Genomic DNA, 16,637 nt, shown 5'->3' with positions numbered 1-16,637 from the left:
CCAAATGGCTGTTTCAAAGCTCCAAAGCTCCCCAAATCAGCGTTTCAAAGCCCCAAAGCTCTACAGATGGCTTTTTCCAAGCCCCAACCTCCCGAAATGGCTGTTTCAAAGCCCCAAAGCTCCCCAAATGGCTGTTTCAAAGCCCCAAAGCTCCCCAAATGGCGGAATCAATGTAGCGAAGTTCCCCAAATCAGCGTTTCAAAGCCCTGAAGCTCCCCAAATGAGCTTTTCAAAACCCCGAAGCTCCCCAAATGGCTGTTTCGAAGCCCCAAATCTCCACAAACGGCTGTTTCAAAGCCACAGAGCTCCCCAAATGGCTGTTTCGAAGCCCCAAAGCTCCCCAAATGGCTGTTTCAAAGCCCAAAACTCCCGGATTGGCTGTTTCGAAGCCCCGAAGCTCCCGAAATTGCTGTTTCCAAGCCCCAAAGCTCCCCAAATGTCTGTTTCGAAGCCCCAATGCTCCCCAAATCAACGTTTTAGAGCCCCCAAATTCACCAAAAGGCTTTTTCGAAGGCCCGAAGCTCCCCAAATGGCTGTTTCGAAGCCCCGAAACTCCCCAAATCAGCGTTTTTAGAGCCCTGAAGCTCCCCAAATGGCTGTTTACAAGACCCGAAGGTCCCCAAATGGCTGTTTCGAAGCCCCAAAGCTCCCCAAATCAGCGTTTCGAAGCCCCAAAGCTCCCCAAATGGCTGTTTCGAAGCCCCAAAGCTCCCGAAATGGCTGTTTCGAAGCCCCAAAGCTCCCCAAATGCTGTTTCGAAGACACAAAACTCCCCAAATGGCTGTTTCAAAGCACCAAAGCTCCACCAATCAGTGTTTTATAGCTCCAAAGCTCCCCAAATGGCTGTTTCAAAGCCCCAAAGCTCACCAAATGGCTGTTTCAAAGCCCCAAAGCTCACCAAATGGCTGTTTCGAAGCCACAAAACTCCCCAAATGGCTGTTTCGAAGCCCCAAAGCTCTCCCAATCAGCGTTTTAGAGCTCCAAAGCTCCCCAAATGGCTGTTTCAAAGCCCCAAAGCTCACCAAATGGCTTTTTGAAAGCCCCAAACCCCCCAAATGGCTTTTTCAAAGCCCCAAAGCTCCCGAAATGGCTGTTTCGAAGACCCAAATCTTCCAAAATGGCTGTTTCGAAGCCCCAAAGCTCCCCAAATGGCTGTTTCGAAACCCCCAAAGCTCCCCAAACGTCTGTTTCGAAGCCCCAAAGCTCCCCAAATCAGCGTTTCAAAGCCCCAAAGCTCCCCAAATCAGCATGTCAAAGCCCCGAAGCTCCACAAATGGCTGTTTCGAAGCCCCAAAGCTCCCCAAATGGCTGTTTCAAAGCCCCAAAGCTCCCCAAATGGCTGTTTCGAAGCCCCAAAGCTCCCCAAATGGCGGAGTCAAAGTCCCGAAACTCCCCAAATCAGCGTTTCAAAGCCCCGAAGCTCCCCAAATAACTGTTTCAAAGCCCCAAAGCTCCCAAAATCAGCGTTTTAGAGCCCCGAAGCTCCCCAAATGGCTGTTTCCAAGACCCGAAGATCCACAAATGGCTCTTTCGAAGCCCCAAAGTTCCCCAAAACAGCGTTTTAGAGCACTGAAGCTCCCCAAATGGCTGTTTCAAAGCCCCAAAGCTCCCCAAATGGCTGTTTCGAAGACCCAAATCTCCAAAAATGGCTGTTTCAAAGCCACAAAACTCCCCAAATGGCTGTTTCGAAGCCCCAAAGCTCTCCCAATCAGCGTTTTAGAGCTCCAAAGCTCCCCAAATGGCTGTTTCAAAGCCCCAAAGCTCACCAAATGGCTTTTTGAAAGCCCCAAACCCCCCAAATGGCTTTTTCAAAGCCCCAAAGCTCCCGAAATGGCTGTTTCGAAGACCCAAATCTCCCAAAATGGCTGTTTTGAAGCCCCAAAGCTCCCCAAATGGCTGTTTCGAAGCCACAAAACTCCCCAAATGGCTGTTTCAAAGCCCCAAAGCTCCCCAAATGGCTGTTTCGAAGCCCCAAAGCTCCCCAAAAGTCTGTTTCGAAGCCCCAAAGCTCCCCAAATCAGCGTTTCAAAGCCCCAAAGCTCCCCAAATGGCTGTTTCAAAGCCCCGAAGCTCCACAAATGGCTGTTTCGAAGCCCCAAAGCTCCCCAAATGGCTGTTTCGAAGCCCCAAAGCTCCCCAAATGGTGGAGTCAAAGCCCCGAAGCTCCCCAAATAACTGTTTCAAAGCTCCAAAGCTCCCAAAATCAGTGTTTTAGAGCCCCGAAGCTCCCCAAATGGCTGTTTAGAAGACCCGAAGCTCCCCAAATGGCTGTTTCGAAGCCCCAAAGCTCCCCAAAACAGCGTTTTAGAGCACTGAAGCTCCCCAAATGGCTGTTTCGAAGCCCCAAAGCTCCCCAAACGTCTGTTTCGAAGCCCCAAAGCTCCCCAAATCAGCGTTTCAAAGCCCCAAACCTCCCCAAATGGCTGTTTCAAAGCCCCGAAGCTCCCGAAATGGCTGTTTCGAAGCCCCAAAGTTCCCCAAATCAGAGTTTTAGAGCCCTGAAGCTCCCCAAATGGCTGTTTCGAAGCCCCAAAGCTCCCCAAATCAGCGTTTCAAAGCCCGAAGCTCTCCAAATGGCTGTTTCGAAGCACCAAAGCTCGCGATATGGCTGTTTCGCAGCCCTGAAGCTCCCCAAATGCCTGTTTCAAAGACCCAAAGCTCCCCAAATCAGCGTTTCAAAGCCCCGAAGCTCCCCAAATGGCTGTTTCAAAGCCCCAAAGCTCCCCAAATGGCTGTTTCGAAGACCCAAATCTCCCAAAATGGCTGTTTCGAAGCCCCAAAACTCCCCAAATGGCTGTTTCAAAGCCCCAAAGATCCCCAAATGGCTGTTTCGAAGCCCCAAAGCTCCCCAAATGGCTGTTTCGAAGCCCCGAAGCTCCCCCAATCAGCGTTTTAGAGCTCCAAAGCTCCCCAAATGGCTGTTTCAAAGCCCCAAAGCTCACCAAATGGCTTTTTGAAAGCCCCAAACTCCCCCAATGGCTTTTTCAAAGCCCCAAAGCTCCCGAAATGGCTGTTTCGAAGATCCAAATCTCCCCAAATGGTTGTTTCGAAGCCACAAATCTCCCGAAATGGCTGTTTCGTACCCCAAAGCTCCCCAAATGGCTGTTTCAAAGCCCCAAAGCTCCCCAAATGGCTGTTTCGAAGCCCCAAAGCTCCCCAAATGGCGGAATCAAAGTCGCGAAGTTCCCCAAATCAGCGTTTCAAACCCCCGAAACTCCCCAAATGGCTGTTTCGAAGCCCCAAAGCTCGCGATATGGCTGTTTCGCAGCCCTGAAGCTCCCCAAATGGCTGTTTCAAAGCCCCAAATCTCCACAAATGGCTGTTTCAAAGCCACAGAGCTCACCAAATGGCTGTTTCGAAGCCCCAAAGCTCCCCAAATGGCTGTTTCAAAGCCCAAAACTCCCGGATTGGCTGTTTCGAAGCCCCGAAGCTCCCGAAATTGCTGTTTCCAAGCCCCAAAGCTCCCCAAATGTCTGTTTCGAAGCCCCAATGCTCCCCAAATCAACGTTTTAGAGCCCCCAAATTCACCAAAAGGCTTTTTCGAAGGCCCGAAGCTCCCCAAATGGCTGTTTCGAAGCCCCGAAACTCCCCAAATCAGCGTTTTAGAGCCCTGAAGCTCCCCAAATGGCTGTTTACAAGACCCGAAGGTCCCCAAATGGCTGTTTCGAAGCCCCAAAGCTCCCCAAATCAGCGTTTCGAAGCCCCAAAGCTCCCCAAATGGCTGTTTCGAAGCCCCAAAGCTCCCGAAATGGCTGTTTCGAAGCCCCAAAGCTCCCCAAATGCTGTTTCGAAGACACAAAACTCCCCAAATGGCTGTTTCAAAGCACCAAAGCTCCACCAATCAGCGTTTTATAGCTCCAAAGCTCCCCAAATGGCTGTTTCAAAGCCCCAAAGCTCCCCAAATGGCGGAGTCAAAGTCCCGAAACTCCCCAAATCAGCGTTTCAAAGCCCCGAAGCTCCCCAAATAACTGTTTCAAAGCCCCAAAGCTCCCAAAATCAGCGTTTTAGAGCCCCGAAGCTCCCCAAATGGCTGTTTCCAAGACCCGAAGATCCACAAATGGCTCTTTCGAAGCCCCAAAGTTCCCCAAAACAGCGTTTTAGAGCACTGAAGCTCCCCAAATGGCTGTTTCGAAGCCCCAAAGCTCCCCAAATCAGCGTTTCAAAGCCCCGAAGCTCCCCAAATGGCTGTTTAGAAGACCCGAAGCTCCCCAAATGGCTGTTTCGAAGCCCCAAAGCTCCCCAAAACAGCGTTTTAGAGCACTGAAGCTCCCCAAATGGCTGTTTTGAAGCCCCAAAGCTCCCCAAACGTCTGTTTCGAAGCCCCAAAGCTCCCCAAATCAGCGTTTCAAAGCCCCAAACCTCCCCAAATGGCTGTTTCAAAGCCCCGAAGCTCCCGAAATGGCTGTTTCGAAGCCCCAAAGTTCCCCAAATCAGCGTTTTAGAGCCCCGAAGCTCTGCAAATGGCTGTTTCCAAGACCCGAAGATCCATAAATGGCTCTTTCGATGCCCCAAATTTCCCCAAATCAGCCTTTTAGAGCACTGAAGCTCCCCAAATGGCTGTTTCGAAGCCCCAAAGCTCCCCAAATCAGCGTTTCAAAGCCCGAAGCTCCCCAAATGGCTGTTTCGAAGCAGCAAAGCTCGCGATATGGCTGTTTCGCAGCCCTGAAGCTCCCCAAATGGCTGTTTCAAAGACCCAAAGCTCCCCAAATCAGCGTTTCAAAGCCCCGAAGCTCCCCAAATGGCTGTTTCAAAGCCCCAAAGCTCCCCAAATGGCTGTTTCGAAGACCCAAAGCTCCCCAAATGGCTGTTTCGAAGCCCCAAAACTCCCCAAATGGCTGTTTCGAAGCCACGAAGCTCTCCCAATCAGCGTTTTAGAGCTCCAAAGCTCCCCAAATGGCTATTTCAAAGCCCCAAAGCTCACCAAATGGCTTTTTGTAAGCCCCAAACTCCCCAAATGGCTTTTTCAAAGCCCCAAAGCTCCCGAAATGGCTGTTTCGAAGACCCAAATCTCCCCAAATGGTTGTTTCGAAGCCACAAATCTCCCGAAATGGCTGTTTCGAAGCCCCAAAGCTCCCCAAATGGCTGTTTCAAAGCCCCAAAGCTCCCCAAATGCCTATTTCAAAGACCCAAAGCTCCCCAAATCAGCGTTTCAAAGCCCCGAAACTCCCCAAATGGCTGTTTCGAAGCCCCAAAGCTCGCGATATGGCTGTTTCGCAGCCCTGAAGCTCCCCAAATGGCTGTTTCAAAGCCCCAAATCTCCACAAATGGCTGTTTCAAAGCCACAGAGCTCACCAAATGGCTGTTTCGAAGCCCCGAAGCTCCAGAAATTGCTGTTTCCAAGCCCCAAAGCTCCCCAAATGTCTGTTTCGAAGCCCCAATGCTCCCCAAATCAACGTTTTAGAGCCCCCAAATTCACCAAAAGGCTTTTTCGAAGGCCCGAAGCTCCCCAAATGGCTGTTTCGAAGCCCCGAAACTCCCCAAATCAGCGTTTTAGAGCCCTGAAGCTCCCCAAATGGCTGTTTACAAGACCCGAAGGTCCCCAAATGGCTCTTTCGAAGCCCCAAAGCTCCCCAAATCAGCGTTTCAAAGCCCCAAAGCTCCCCAAATGGCTGTTTCGAAGCCCCAAAGCTCCCCAAATGGCTGTTTCGAAGACACAAAACTCCCCAAATGGCTGTTTCAAAGCACCAAAGCTCCACAAATGGCTGTTTCAAAGCCACAGAGCTCCCCAAATGTCTGTTTCGAAGCCCCAAAGCTCCCCAAATGGCTGTTTCAAAGCTCCAAAGCTCCCCAAATCAGCATTTCTAAGCCCCAAAGCTCTACAGATGGTTTTTCCAAGCCCCAACCTCCCGAAATGGCTGTTTCAAAGCCCCAAAGCTCCCCAAATGGCTGTTTCGAAGCCCCAAAGCTCCCCAAATGGTGGAATCAATGTAGCGAAGTTCCCCAAATCAGCGTTTCAAAGCCCCGAAGCTCCCCAAATGAGCTTTTCAAAACCCCGAAGCTCCCCAAATGGCTGTTTCGAAGCCCCAAATCTCCACAAACGGCTGTTTCAAAGCCACAGAGCTCCCCAAATGGCTGTTTCGAAGCCCCAAAGCTCCCCAAATGGCTGTTTCAAAGCCCAAAACTCCCGGATTGGCTGTTTCGAAGCCCCGAAGCTCCCGAAATTGCTGTTTCCAAGCCCCAAAGCTCCCCAAATGTCTGTTTCGAAGCCCCAATGCTCCCCAAATCAACGTTTTAGAGCCCCCAAATTCACCAAAAGGCTTTTTCGAAGCCCCGAAGCTCCCCAAATGGCTGTTTCGAAGCCCCGAAACTCCCCAAATCAGCGTTTTAGAGCCCTGAAGCTCCCCAAATGGCTGTTTACAAGACCCGAAGGTCCCCAAATGGCTGTTTCGAAGCCCCAAAGCTCCCCAAATCAGCGTTTCGAAGCCCCAAAGCTCCCCAAATGGCTGTTTCGAAGCCCCAAAGCTCCCGAAATGGCTGTTTCGAAGCCGCAAAGCTCCCCAAATGCTGTTTCGAAGACACAAAACTCCCCAAATGGCTGTTTCAAAGCACCAAAGCTCCACCAATCAGAGTTTTAGAGCTCCAAAGCTCCCCAAATGGCTGTTTCAAAGCCCCAAAGCTCACCAAATGGCTGTTTCAAAGCCCCAAAGCTCCCCAAATGGCTGTTTCGAAGCCACAAAACTCCCCAAATGGCTGTTTCGAAGCCCCAAAGCTCTCCCAATCCGCGTTTTAGAGCTCCAAAGCTCCCCAAATGGCTGTTTCAAAGCCCCAAAGCTCACCAAATGGCTTTTTGAAAGCCCCAAACCCCCCAAATGGCTTTTTCAAAGCCCCAAAGCTCCCGAAATGGCTGTTTCGAAGACCCAAATCTTCCAAAATGGCTGTTTCGAAGCCCCAAAGCTCCCCAAATGGCTGTTTCGAAACCCCAAAGCTCCCCAAACGTCTGTTTCGAAGCCCCAAAGCTCCCCAAATCAGCGTTTCAAAGCCCCAAAGCTCCCCAAATCAGCATGTCAAAGCCCCGAAGCTCCACAAATGGCTGTTTCGAAGCCCCAAAGCTCCCCAAATGGCTGTTTCAAAGCCCCAAAGCTCCCCAAATGGCTGTTTCGAAGCCCCAAAGCTCCCCAAATGGCGGAGTCAAAGTCCCGAAACTCCCCAAATCAGCGTTTCAAAGCCCCGAAGCTCCCCAAATAACTGTTTCAAAGCCCCAAAGCTCCCAAAATCAGCGTTTTAGAGCCCCGAAGCTCCCCAAATGGCTGTTTCCAAGACCCGAAGATCCACAAATGGCTCTTTCGAAGCCCCAAAGTTCCCCAAAACAGCGTTTTAGAGCACTGAAGCTCCCCAAATGGCTGTTTCAAAGCCCCAAAGCTCCCCAAATGGCTGTTTCGAAGACCCAAAGCTCCCCAAAACAGCGTTTTAGAGCACTGAAGCTCCCCAAATGGCTGTTTCGAAGCCCCAAAGCTCCCCAAATGGCTGTTTCGAAGCCCCGAAGCTCCCCAAATGGCTGTTTAGAAGACCCGAAGCTCCCCAAATGGCTGTTTCGAAGCCCCAAAGCTCCCCAAAACAGCGTTTTAGAGCACTGAAGCTCCCCAAATGGCTGTTTCGAAGCCCCAAAGCTCCCCAAATCAGCGTTTCAAAGCCCGAAGCTCCACAAATGGCTGTTTCGAAGCCCCGAAGCTCCCGAAATGGCTGTTTCGAAGCCCCAAAGTTCCCCAAATCAGCGTTTTAGAGCCCCGAAGCTCTGCAAATGGCTGTTTCCAAGACCCGAAGATCCATAAATGGCTCTTTCGATGCCCCAAATTTCCCCAAATCAGCCTTTTAGAGCACTGAAGCTCCCCAAATGGCTGTTTCGAAGCCCCAAAGCTCCCCAAATCAGCGTTTCAAAGCCCGAAGCTCCCCAAATGGCTGTTTCGAAGCAGCAAAGCTCGCGATATGGCTGTTTCGCAGCCCTGAAGCTCCCCAAATGGCTGTTTCAAAGCCCCAAATCTCCACAAATGGCTGTTTCAAAGCCACAGAGCTCACCAAATGGCTGTTTCGAAGCCCCGAAGCTCCAGAAATTGCTGTTTCCAAGCCCCAAAGCTCCCCAAATGTCTGTTTCGAAGCCCCAATGCTCCCCAAATCAACGTTTTAGAGCCCCCAAATTCACCAAAAGGCTTTTTCGAAGGCCCGAAGCTCCCCAAATGGCTGTTTCGAAGCCCCGAAACTCCCCAAATCAGCGTTTTAGAGCCCTGAAGCTCCCCAAATGGCTGTTTACAAGACCCGAAGGTCCCCAAATGGCTCTTTCGAAGCCCCAAAGCTCCCCAAATCAGCGTTTCAAAGCCCCAAAGCTCCCCAAATGGCTGTTTCGAAGCCCCAAAGCTCCCCAAATGGCTGTTTCGAAGACACAAAACTCCCCAAATGGCTGTTTCAAAGCACCAAAGCTCCACAAATGGCTGTTTCAAAGCCACAGAGCTCCCCAAATGTCTGTTTCGAAGCCCCAAAGCTCCCCAAATGGCTGTTTCAAAGCTCCAAAGCTCCCCAAATCAGCATTTCTAAGCCCCAAAGCTCTACAGATGGTTTTTCCAAGCCCCAACCTCCCGAAATGGCTGTTTCAAAGCCCCAAAGCTCCCCAAATGGCTGTTTCGAAGCCCCAAAGCTCCCCAAATGGTGGAATCAATGTAGCGAAGTTCCCCAAATCAGCGTTTCAAAGCCCCGAAGCTCCCCAAATGAGCTTTTCAAAACCCCGAAGCTCCCCAAATGGCTGTTTCGAAGCCCCAAATCTCCACAAACGGCTGTTTCAAAGCCACAGAGCTCCCCAAATGGCTGTTTCGAAGCCCCAAAGCTCCCCAAATGGCTGTTTCAAAGCCCAAAACTCCCGGATTGGCTGTTTCGAAGCCCCGAAGCTCCCGAAATTGCTGTTTCCAAGCCCCAAAGCTCCCCAAATGTCTGTTTCGAAGCCCCAATGCTCCCCAAATCAACGTTTTAGAGCCCCCAAATTCACCAAAAGGCTTTTTCGAAGCCCCGAAGCTCCCCAAATGGCTGTTTCGAAGCCCCGAAACTCCCCAAATCAGCGTTTTAGAGCCCTGAAGCTCCCCAAATGGCTGTTTACAAGACCCGAAGGTCCCCAAATGGCTGTTTCGAAGCCCCAAAGCTCCCCAAATCAGCGTTTCGAAGCCCCAAAGCTCCCCAAATGGCTGTTTCGAAGCCCCAAAGCTCCCGAAATGGCTGTTTCGAAGCCGCAAAGCTCCCCAAATGCTGTTTCGAAGACACAAAACTCCCCAAATGGCTGTTTCAAAGCACCAAAGCTCCACCAATCAGAGTTTTAGAGCTCCAAAGCTCCCCAAATGGCTGTTTCAAAGCCCCAAAGCTCACCAAATGGCTGTTTCAAAGCCCCAAAGCTCCCCAAATGGCTGTTTCGAAGCCACAAAACTCCCCAAATGGCTGTTTCGAAGCCCCAAAGCTCTCCCAATCCGCGTTTTAGAGCTCCAAAGCTCCCCAAATGGCTGTTTCAAAGCCCCAAAGCTCACCAAATGGCTTTTTGAAAGCCCCAAACCCCCCAAATGGCTTTTTCAAAGCCCCAAAGCTCCCGAAATGGCTGTTTCGAAGACCCAAATCTTCCAAAATGGCTGTTTCGAAGCCCCAAAGCTCCCCAAATGGCTGTTTCGAAACCCCAAAGCTCCCCAAACGTCTGTTTCGAAGCCCCAAAGCTCCCCAAATCAGCGTTTCAAAGCCCCAAAGCTCCCCAAATCAGCATGTCAAAGCCCCGAAGCTCCACAAATGGCTGTTTCGAAGCCCCAAAGCTCCCCAAATGGCTGTTTCAAAGCCCCAAAGCTCCCCAAATGGCTGTTTCGAAGCCCCAAAGCTCCCCAAATGGCGGAGTCAAAGTCCCGAAACTCCCCAAATCAGCGTTTCAAAGCCCCGAAGCTCCCCAAATAACTGTTTCAAAGCCCCAAAGCTCCCAAAATCAGCGTTTTAGAGCCCCGAAGCTCCCCAAATGGCTGTTTCCAAGACCCGAAGATCCACAAATGGCTCTTTCGAAGCCCCAAAGTTCCCCAAAACAGCGTTTTAGAGCACTGAAGCTCCCCAAATGGCTGTTTCAAAGCCCCAAAGCTCCCCAAATGGCTGTTTCGAAGACCCAAAGCTCCCCAAAACAGCGTTTTAGAGCACTGAAGCTCCCCAAATGGCTGTTTCGAAGCCCCAAAGCTCCCCAAATGGCTGTTTCGAAGCCCCGAAGCTCCCCAAATGGCTGTTTAGAAGACCCGAAGCTCCCCAAATGGCTGTTTCGAAGCCCCAAAGCTCCCCAAAACAGCGTTTTAGAGCACTGAAGCTCCCCAAATGGCTGTTTCGAAGCCCCAAAGCTCCCCAAATCAGCGTTTCAAAGCCCGAAGCTCCACAAATGGCTGTTTCGAAGCACCAAAGCTCGCGATATGGCTGTTTCGCAGCCCTGAAGCTCCCCAAATGCCTGTTTCAAAGACCCAAAGCTCCCCAAATCAGGGTTTCAAAGCCCCGAAGCTCCCCAAATGGCTGTTTCAAAGCCCCAAAGCTCCCCAAATGGCTGTTTCGAAGACCCAAAGCTCCCCAAATGGCTGTTTCGAAGCCCCAAAACTCCCCAAATGGCTGTTTCGAAGCCCCGAATCTCTCCCAATCAGCGTTTTAGAGCTCCAAAGCTCCCCAAATGGCTATTTCAAAGGCCCAAAGCTCACCAAATGGCTTTTTGTAAGCCCCAAACTCCCCAAATGGCTTTTTCAAAGCCCCAAAGCTCCCGAAATGGCTGTTTCGAAGACCCAAATCTCCCCAAATGGTTGTTTCGAAGCCACAAATCTCCCGAAATGGCTGTTTCGAAGCCCCAAAGCTCCCCAAATGGCTGTTTCAAAGCCCCAAAACTCCCCAAATGGCTGTTTCGAAGCCCCAAAGCTCCCCAAATGCCTGTTTCAAAGACCCAAAGCTCCCCAAATCAGCGTTTCAAAGCCCCGAAACTCCCCAAATGGCTGTTTCGAAGCCCCAAAGCTCGCGATATGGCTATTTCGCAGCCCTGAAGCTCCCCAAATGGCTGTTTCGAAGCCCCAAATCTCCACAAATGGCTGTTTCAAAGCCACAGAGCTCACCAAATGGCTGTTTCAAAGCCCCAAAGCTCCCCAAATGGCTGTTTCAAAGCCCAAAACTCCCGGATTGGCTGTTTCGAAGCCCCGAAGCTCCCGAAATTGCTGTTTCCAAGCCCCAAAGCTCCCCAAATGTCTGTTTCGAAGCCCCAATGCTCCCCAAATCAACGTTTTAGAGCCCCCAAATTCACCAAAAGGCTTTTTCGAAGGCCCGAAGCTCCCCAAATGGCTGTTTCGAAGCCCCGAAACTCCCCAAATCAGCGTTTTAGAGCCCTGAAGCTCCCCAAATGGCTGTTTACAAGACCCGAAGGTCCCCAAATGGCTGTTTCGAAGCCCCAAAGCTCCCCAAATCAGCGTTTCGAAGCCCCAAAGCTCCCCAAATGGCTGTTTCGAAGCCCCAAAGCTCCCGAAATGGCTGTTTCGAAGCCGCAAAGCTCCCCAAATGCTGTTTCGAAGACACAAAACTCCCCAAATGGCTGTTTCAAAGCACCAAAGCTCCACCAATCAGAGTTTTAGAGCTCCAAAGCTCCCCAAATGGCTGTTTCAAAGCCCCAAAGCTCACCAAATGGCTGTTTCAAAGCCCCAAAGCTCCCCAAATGGCTGTTTCGAAGCCACAAAACTCCCCAAATTGCTGTTTTGAAGCCCCAAAGCTCTCCCAATCAGCGTTTTAGAGCTCCAAAGCTCCCCAAATGGCTGTTTCAAAGCCCCAAAGCTCACCAAATGGCTTTTTGAAAGCCCCAAACCCCCCAAATGGCTTTTTGAAAGCCCCAAACCCCCCAAATGGCTTTTTCAAAGCCCCAAAGCTCCCGAAATGGCTGTTTCGAAGACCCAAATCTTCCAAAATGGCTGTTTCGAAGCCCCAAAGCTCCCCAAATGGCTGTTTCGAAACCCCAAAGCTCCCCAAACGTCTGTTTCGAAGCCCCAAAGCTCCCCAAATCAGCGTTTGAAAGCCCCAAAGCTCCCCAAATCAGCATGTCAAAGCCCCGAAGCTCCCCAAATGGCTGTTTCGAAGCCCCAAAGCTCCCAAAATCAGCGTTTTAGAGCCCCGAAGCTCCCCAAATGGCGGAGTCAAAGTCCCGAAACTCCCCAAATCAGCGTTTCAAAGCCCCGAAGCTCCCCAAATAACTGTTTCAAAGCCCCAAAGCTCCCAAAATCAGCGTTTTAGAGCCCCGAAGCTCCCCAAATGGCTGTTTCCAAGACCCGAAGATCCACAAATGGCTCTTTCGAAGCCCCAAAGTTCCCCAAAACAGCGTTTTAGAGCACTGAAGCTCCCCAAATGGCTGTTTCGAAGCCCCAAAGCTCCCCAAATCAGCGTTTCAAAGCCCCGAAGCTCCCCAAATGGCTGTTTAGAAGACCCGAAGCTCCCCAAATGGCTGTTTCGAAGCCCCAAAGCTCCCCAAAACAGCGCTTTAGAGCACTGAAGCTCCCCAAATGGCTGTTTCAAAGCCCCAAAGCTCCCCAAACGTCTGTTTCGAAGCCCCAAAGCTCCCCAAATCAGCGTTTCAAAGCCCCAAACCTCCCCAAATGGCTGTTTCAAAGCCCCGAAGCTCCCGAAATGGCTGTTTCGAAGCCCCAAATTTCCCCAAATCAGCCTTTTAGAGCACTGAAGCTCCCCAAATGGCTGTTTCGAAGCCCCAAAGCTCCCCAAATCAGCGTTTCAAAGCCCGAAGCTCCCCAAATATCTGTTTCGAAGCACCAAAGCTCGCGATATGGCTGTTTCGCAGCCCTGAAGCTCCCCAAATGGCTGTTTCAAAGACCCAAAGCTCCCCAAATCAGCGTTTCAAAGCCCCGAAGCTCCCCAAATGGCTGTTTCAAAGCCCCAAAGCTCCCCAAATGGCTGTTTCGAAGACCCAAAGCTCCCCAAATGGCTGTTTCGAAGCCCCAAAACTCCCCAAATGGCTGTTTCGAAGCCCCGAATCTCTCCCAATCAGCGTTTTAGAGCTCCAAAGCTCCCCAAATGGCTATTTCAAAGGCCCAAAGCTCACCAAATGGCTTTTTGTAAGCCCCAAACTCCCCAAATGGCTTTTTCAAAGCCCCAAAGCTCCCGAAATGGCTGTTTCGAAGACCCAAATCTCCCCAAATGGTTGTTTCGAAGCAACAAATCTCCCGAAATGGCTGTTTCGAAGCCCCAAAGCTCCCCAAATGGCTGTTTCAAAGCCCCAAAGCTCCCCAAATGCCTGTTTCAAAGACCCAAAGCTCCCCAAATCAGCGTTTCAAAGCCCCGAAACTCCCCAAATGGCTGTTTCGAAGCCCCAAAGCTCGCGATATGGCTATTTCGCAGCCCTGAAGCTCCCCAAATGGCTGTTTCAAAGCCCCAAATCTCCACAAATGGCGTTTCAAAGCCACAGAGCTCACCAAATGGCTGTTTCAAAGTCCCAAAGCTCCCCAAATGGCTGTTTCAAAGCCCAAAACTCCCGGATTGGCTGTTTCGAAGCCCCGAAGCTCCCGAAATTGCTGTTTCCAAGCCCCAAAGCTCCCCAAATGTCTGTTTCGAAGCCCCAATGCTCCCCAAATCAACTTTTTAGAGCCCCCAAATTCACCAAAAGGCTTTTTCGAAGGCCCGAAGCTCCCCAAATGGCTGTTTCGAAGCCCCGAAACTCCCCAAATCAGCGTTTTAGAGCCCTGAAGCTCCCCAAATGGCTGTTTACAAGACCCGAAGGTCCCCAAATGGCTGTTTCGAAGCCCCAAAGCTCCCCAAATCAGCGTTTCGAAGCCCCAAAGCTCCCCAAATGGCTGTTTCGAAGCCCCAAAGCTCCCGAAATGGCTGTTTCGAAGCCCCAAAGCTCCCCAAATGGCTGTTTCGAATACACAAAACTCCCCAAATGGCTGTTTCAAAGCACCAAAGCTCCACCAATCAGCGTTTTATAGCTCCAAAGCTCCCCAAATGGCTGTTTCAAAGCCCCAAAGCTCACCAAATGGCTGTTTCAAAGCCCCAAAGCTCCCCAAATGGCTGTTTCGAAGACCCAAATCTCCAAAAATGGCTGTTTCAAAGCCCCAAAACTCCCCAAATGGCTGTTTCGAAGCCCCGAAGCTCTCCCAATCAGCGTTTTAGAGCTCCAAAGCTCCCCAAATGGCTGTTTCAAAGCCCCAAAGCTCACCAAATGGCTTTTTGAAAGCCCCAAACCCCCCAAATGGCTTTTTCAAAGCCCCAAAGCTCCCGAAATGGCTGTTTCGAAGACCCAAATCTCCCCAAATGGTTGTTTCGAAGCCACAAATCTCCCGAAATGGCTGTTTCGAAGCCCCAAAGCTCCCCAAATGGCTGTTTCAAAGCCCCAAAGCTCCCCAAATGGCTGTTTCAAAGCCCCAAAGCTCCCCAAATGCCTGTTTCAAAGACCCAAAGCTCCCCAAATCAGCGTTTCAAAGCGCCGAAACTCCCCAAATGGCTGTTTCGAAGCCCCAAAGCTCGCGATATGGCTGTTTCGCAGCCCTGAAGCTCCCCAAATGGCTGTTTCAAAGCCCCAAATCTCCACAAATGGCTGTTTCAAAGCCACAGAGCTCCCCAAATGGCTGTTTCAAAGCCCCAAAGCTCCCCAAATGGCTGTTTCAAAGCCCAAAACTCCCGGATTGGCTGTTTCGAAGCCCCGAAGCTCCCGAAATTGCTGTTTCCAAGCCCCAAAGCTCCCCAAATGTCTGTTTCGAAGCCCCAATGCTCCCCAAATCAACGTTTTAGAGCCCCCAAATTCACCAAAAAGCTTTTTCGAAGGCCCGAAGCTCCCCAAATGGCTGTTTCGAAGCCCCGAAACTCCCCAAATCAGCGTTTTAGAGCCCTGAAGCTCCCCAAATGGCTGTTTACAAGACCCGAAGGTCCCCAAATGGCTGTTTCGAAGCCCCAAAGCTCCCCAAATCAGCGTTTCGAAGCCCCAAAGCTCCCCAAATGGCTGTTTCGAAGCCCCAAAGCTCCCGAAATGGCTGTTTCGAAGCCCCAAAGCTCCCAAAATGGCTGTTTCGAAGCCACAAAACTCCCCAAATGGCTGTTTCGAAGCCCCAAAGCTCCCCAAATGGCTGTTTCGAAGCCCCAAAGCTCCCCAAACGTCTGTTTCGAAGCCCCAAAGCTCCCCAAATCAGCGTTTCAAAGCCCCAAAGCTCCCCAAATGGCTGTTTCAAAGCCCCGAAGCTCCACAAATGGCTGTTTCGAAGCCCCAAAGCTCCCCAAATGCCTGTTTCGAAGCCCCAAAGCTCCCCAAATGGCGGAGTCAAAGCCCCGAAGCTCCCCAAATAACTGTTTCAAAGCTCCAAAGCTCCCAAAATCAGCGTTTTAGAGCCCCGAAGCTCCCCAAATGGCTGTTTAGAAGACCCAAAGCTCCCCAAATGGCTGTTTCGGAGCCCCAAAGCTCCCCAAAACAGCGTTTTAGAGCACTGAAGCTCCCCAAATGGCTGTTTCGAAGCCCCAAAGCTCCCCAAACGTCTGTTTCGAAGCCCCAAAGCTCCCCAAATCAGCGTTTCAAAGCCCCAAACCTCCCCAAATGGCTGTTTCAAAGCCCCGAAGCTCCCGAAATGGCTGTTTCGAAGCCCCAAAGTTCCCCAAATCAGCGTTTTAGAGCCCTGAAGCTCCCCAAATGGCTGTTTCGAAGCCCCAAAGCTCCCCAAATCAGCGTTTCAAAGCCCGAAGCTCTCCAAATGGCTGTTTCGAAGCACCAAAGCTCGCGATATGGCTGTTTCGCAGCCCTGAAGCTCCCCAAATGCCTGTTTCAAAGACCCAAAGCTCCCCAAATCAGCGTTTCAAAGCCCCGAAGCTCCCCAAATGGCTGTTTCAAAGCCCCAAAGCTCCCCAAATGGCTGTTTCGAAGACCCAAATCTCCCAAAATGGCTGTTTCGAAGCCCCAAAACTCCCCAAATGGCTGTTTCAAAGCCCCAAAGATCCCCGAATGGCTGTTTCGAAGCCCCAAAGCTCCCCAAATGGCTGTTTCGAAGCCCCGAAGCTCCCCCAATCAGCGTTTTAGAGCTCCAAAGCTCCCCAAATGGCTGTTTCAAAGCCCCAAAGCTCACCAAATGGCTTTTTGAAAGCCCCAAACTCCCCCAATGGCTTTTTCAAAGCCCCAAATCTCCCAAAATGGTTGTTTCGAAGCCACAAATCTCCCGAAATGGCTGTTTCGTACCCCAAAGCTCCCCAAATGGCTGTTTCAAAGCCCCAAAGCTCCCCAAATGGCTGTTTCGAAGCCCCAAAGCTCCCCAAATGGCGGAATCAAAGTTGCGAAGTTCCCCAAATCAGCGTTTCAAACCCCCGAAACTCCCCAAATGGCTGTTTCGAAGCCCCAAAGCTCGCGATATGGCTGTTTCGCAGCCCTGAAGCTCCCCAAATGGCTGTTTCAAAGCCCCAAATCTCCACAAATGGCTGTTTCAAAGCCACAGAGCTCACCAAATGGCTGTTTCGAAGCCCCAAAGCTCCCCAAATGGCTGTTTCAAAGCCCAAAACTCCCGGATTGGCTGTTTCGAAGCCCCGAAGCTCCCGAAATTGCTGTTTCCAAGCCCCAAAGCTCCCCAAATGTCTGTGTCGAAGCCCCAATGCTCCCCAAATCAACGTTTTAGAGCCCCCAAATTCACCAAAAGGCTTTTTCGAAGGCCCGAAGC

This window comes from Harpia harpyja, unplaced genomic scaffold, assembly GCF_026419915.1.
Source record: "Harpia harpyja isolate bHarHar1 unplaced genomic scaffold, bHarHar1 primary haplotype scaffold_66, whole genome shotgun sequence".
NCBI classification, from domain to species: domain Eukaryota; kingdom Metazoa; phylum Chordata; class Aves; order Accipitriformes; family Accipitridae; genus Harpia; species Harpia harpyja.
The sequence above is the reverse complement of the archived record's forward strand: the minus strand, read 5'-3'. Positions refer to the sequence as shown.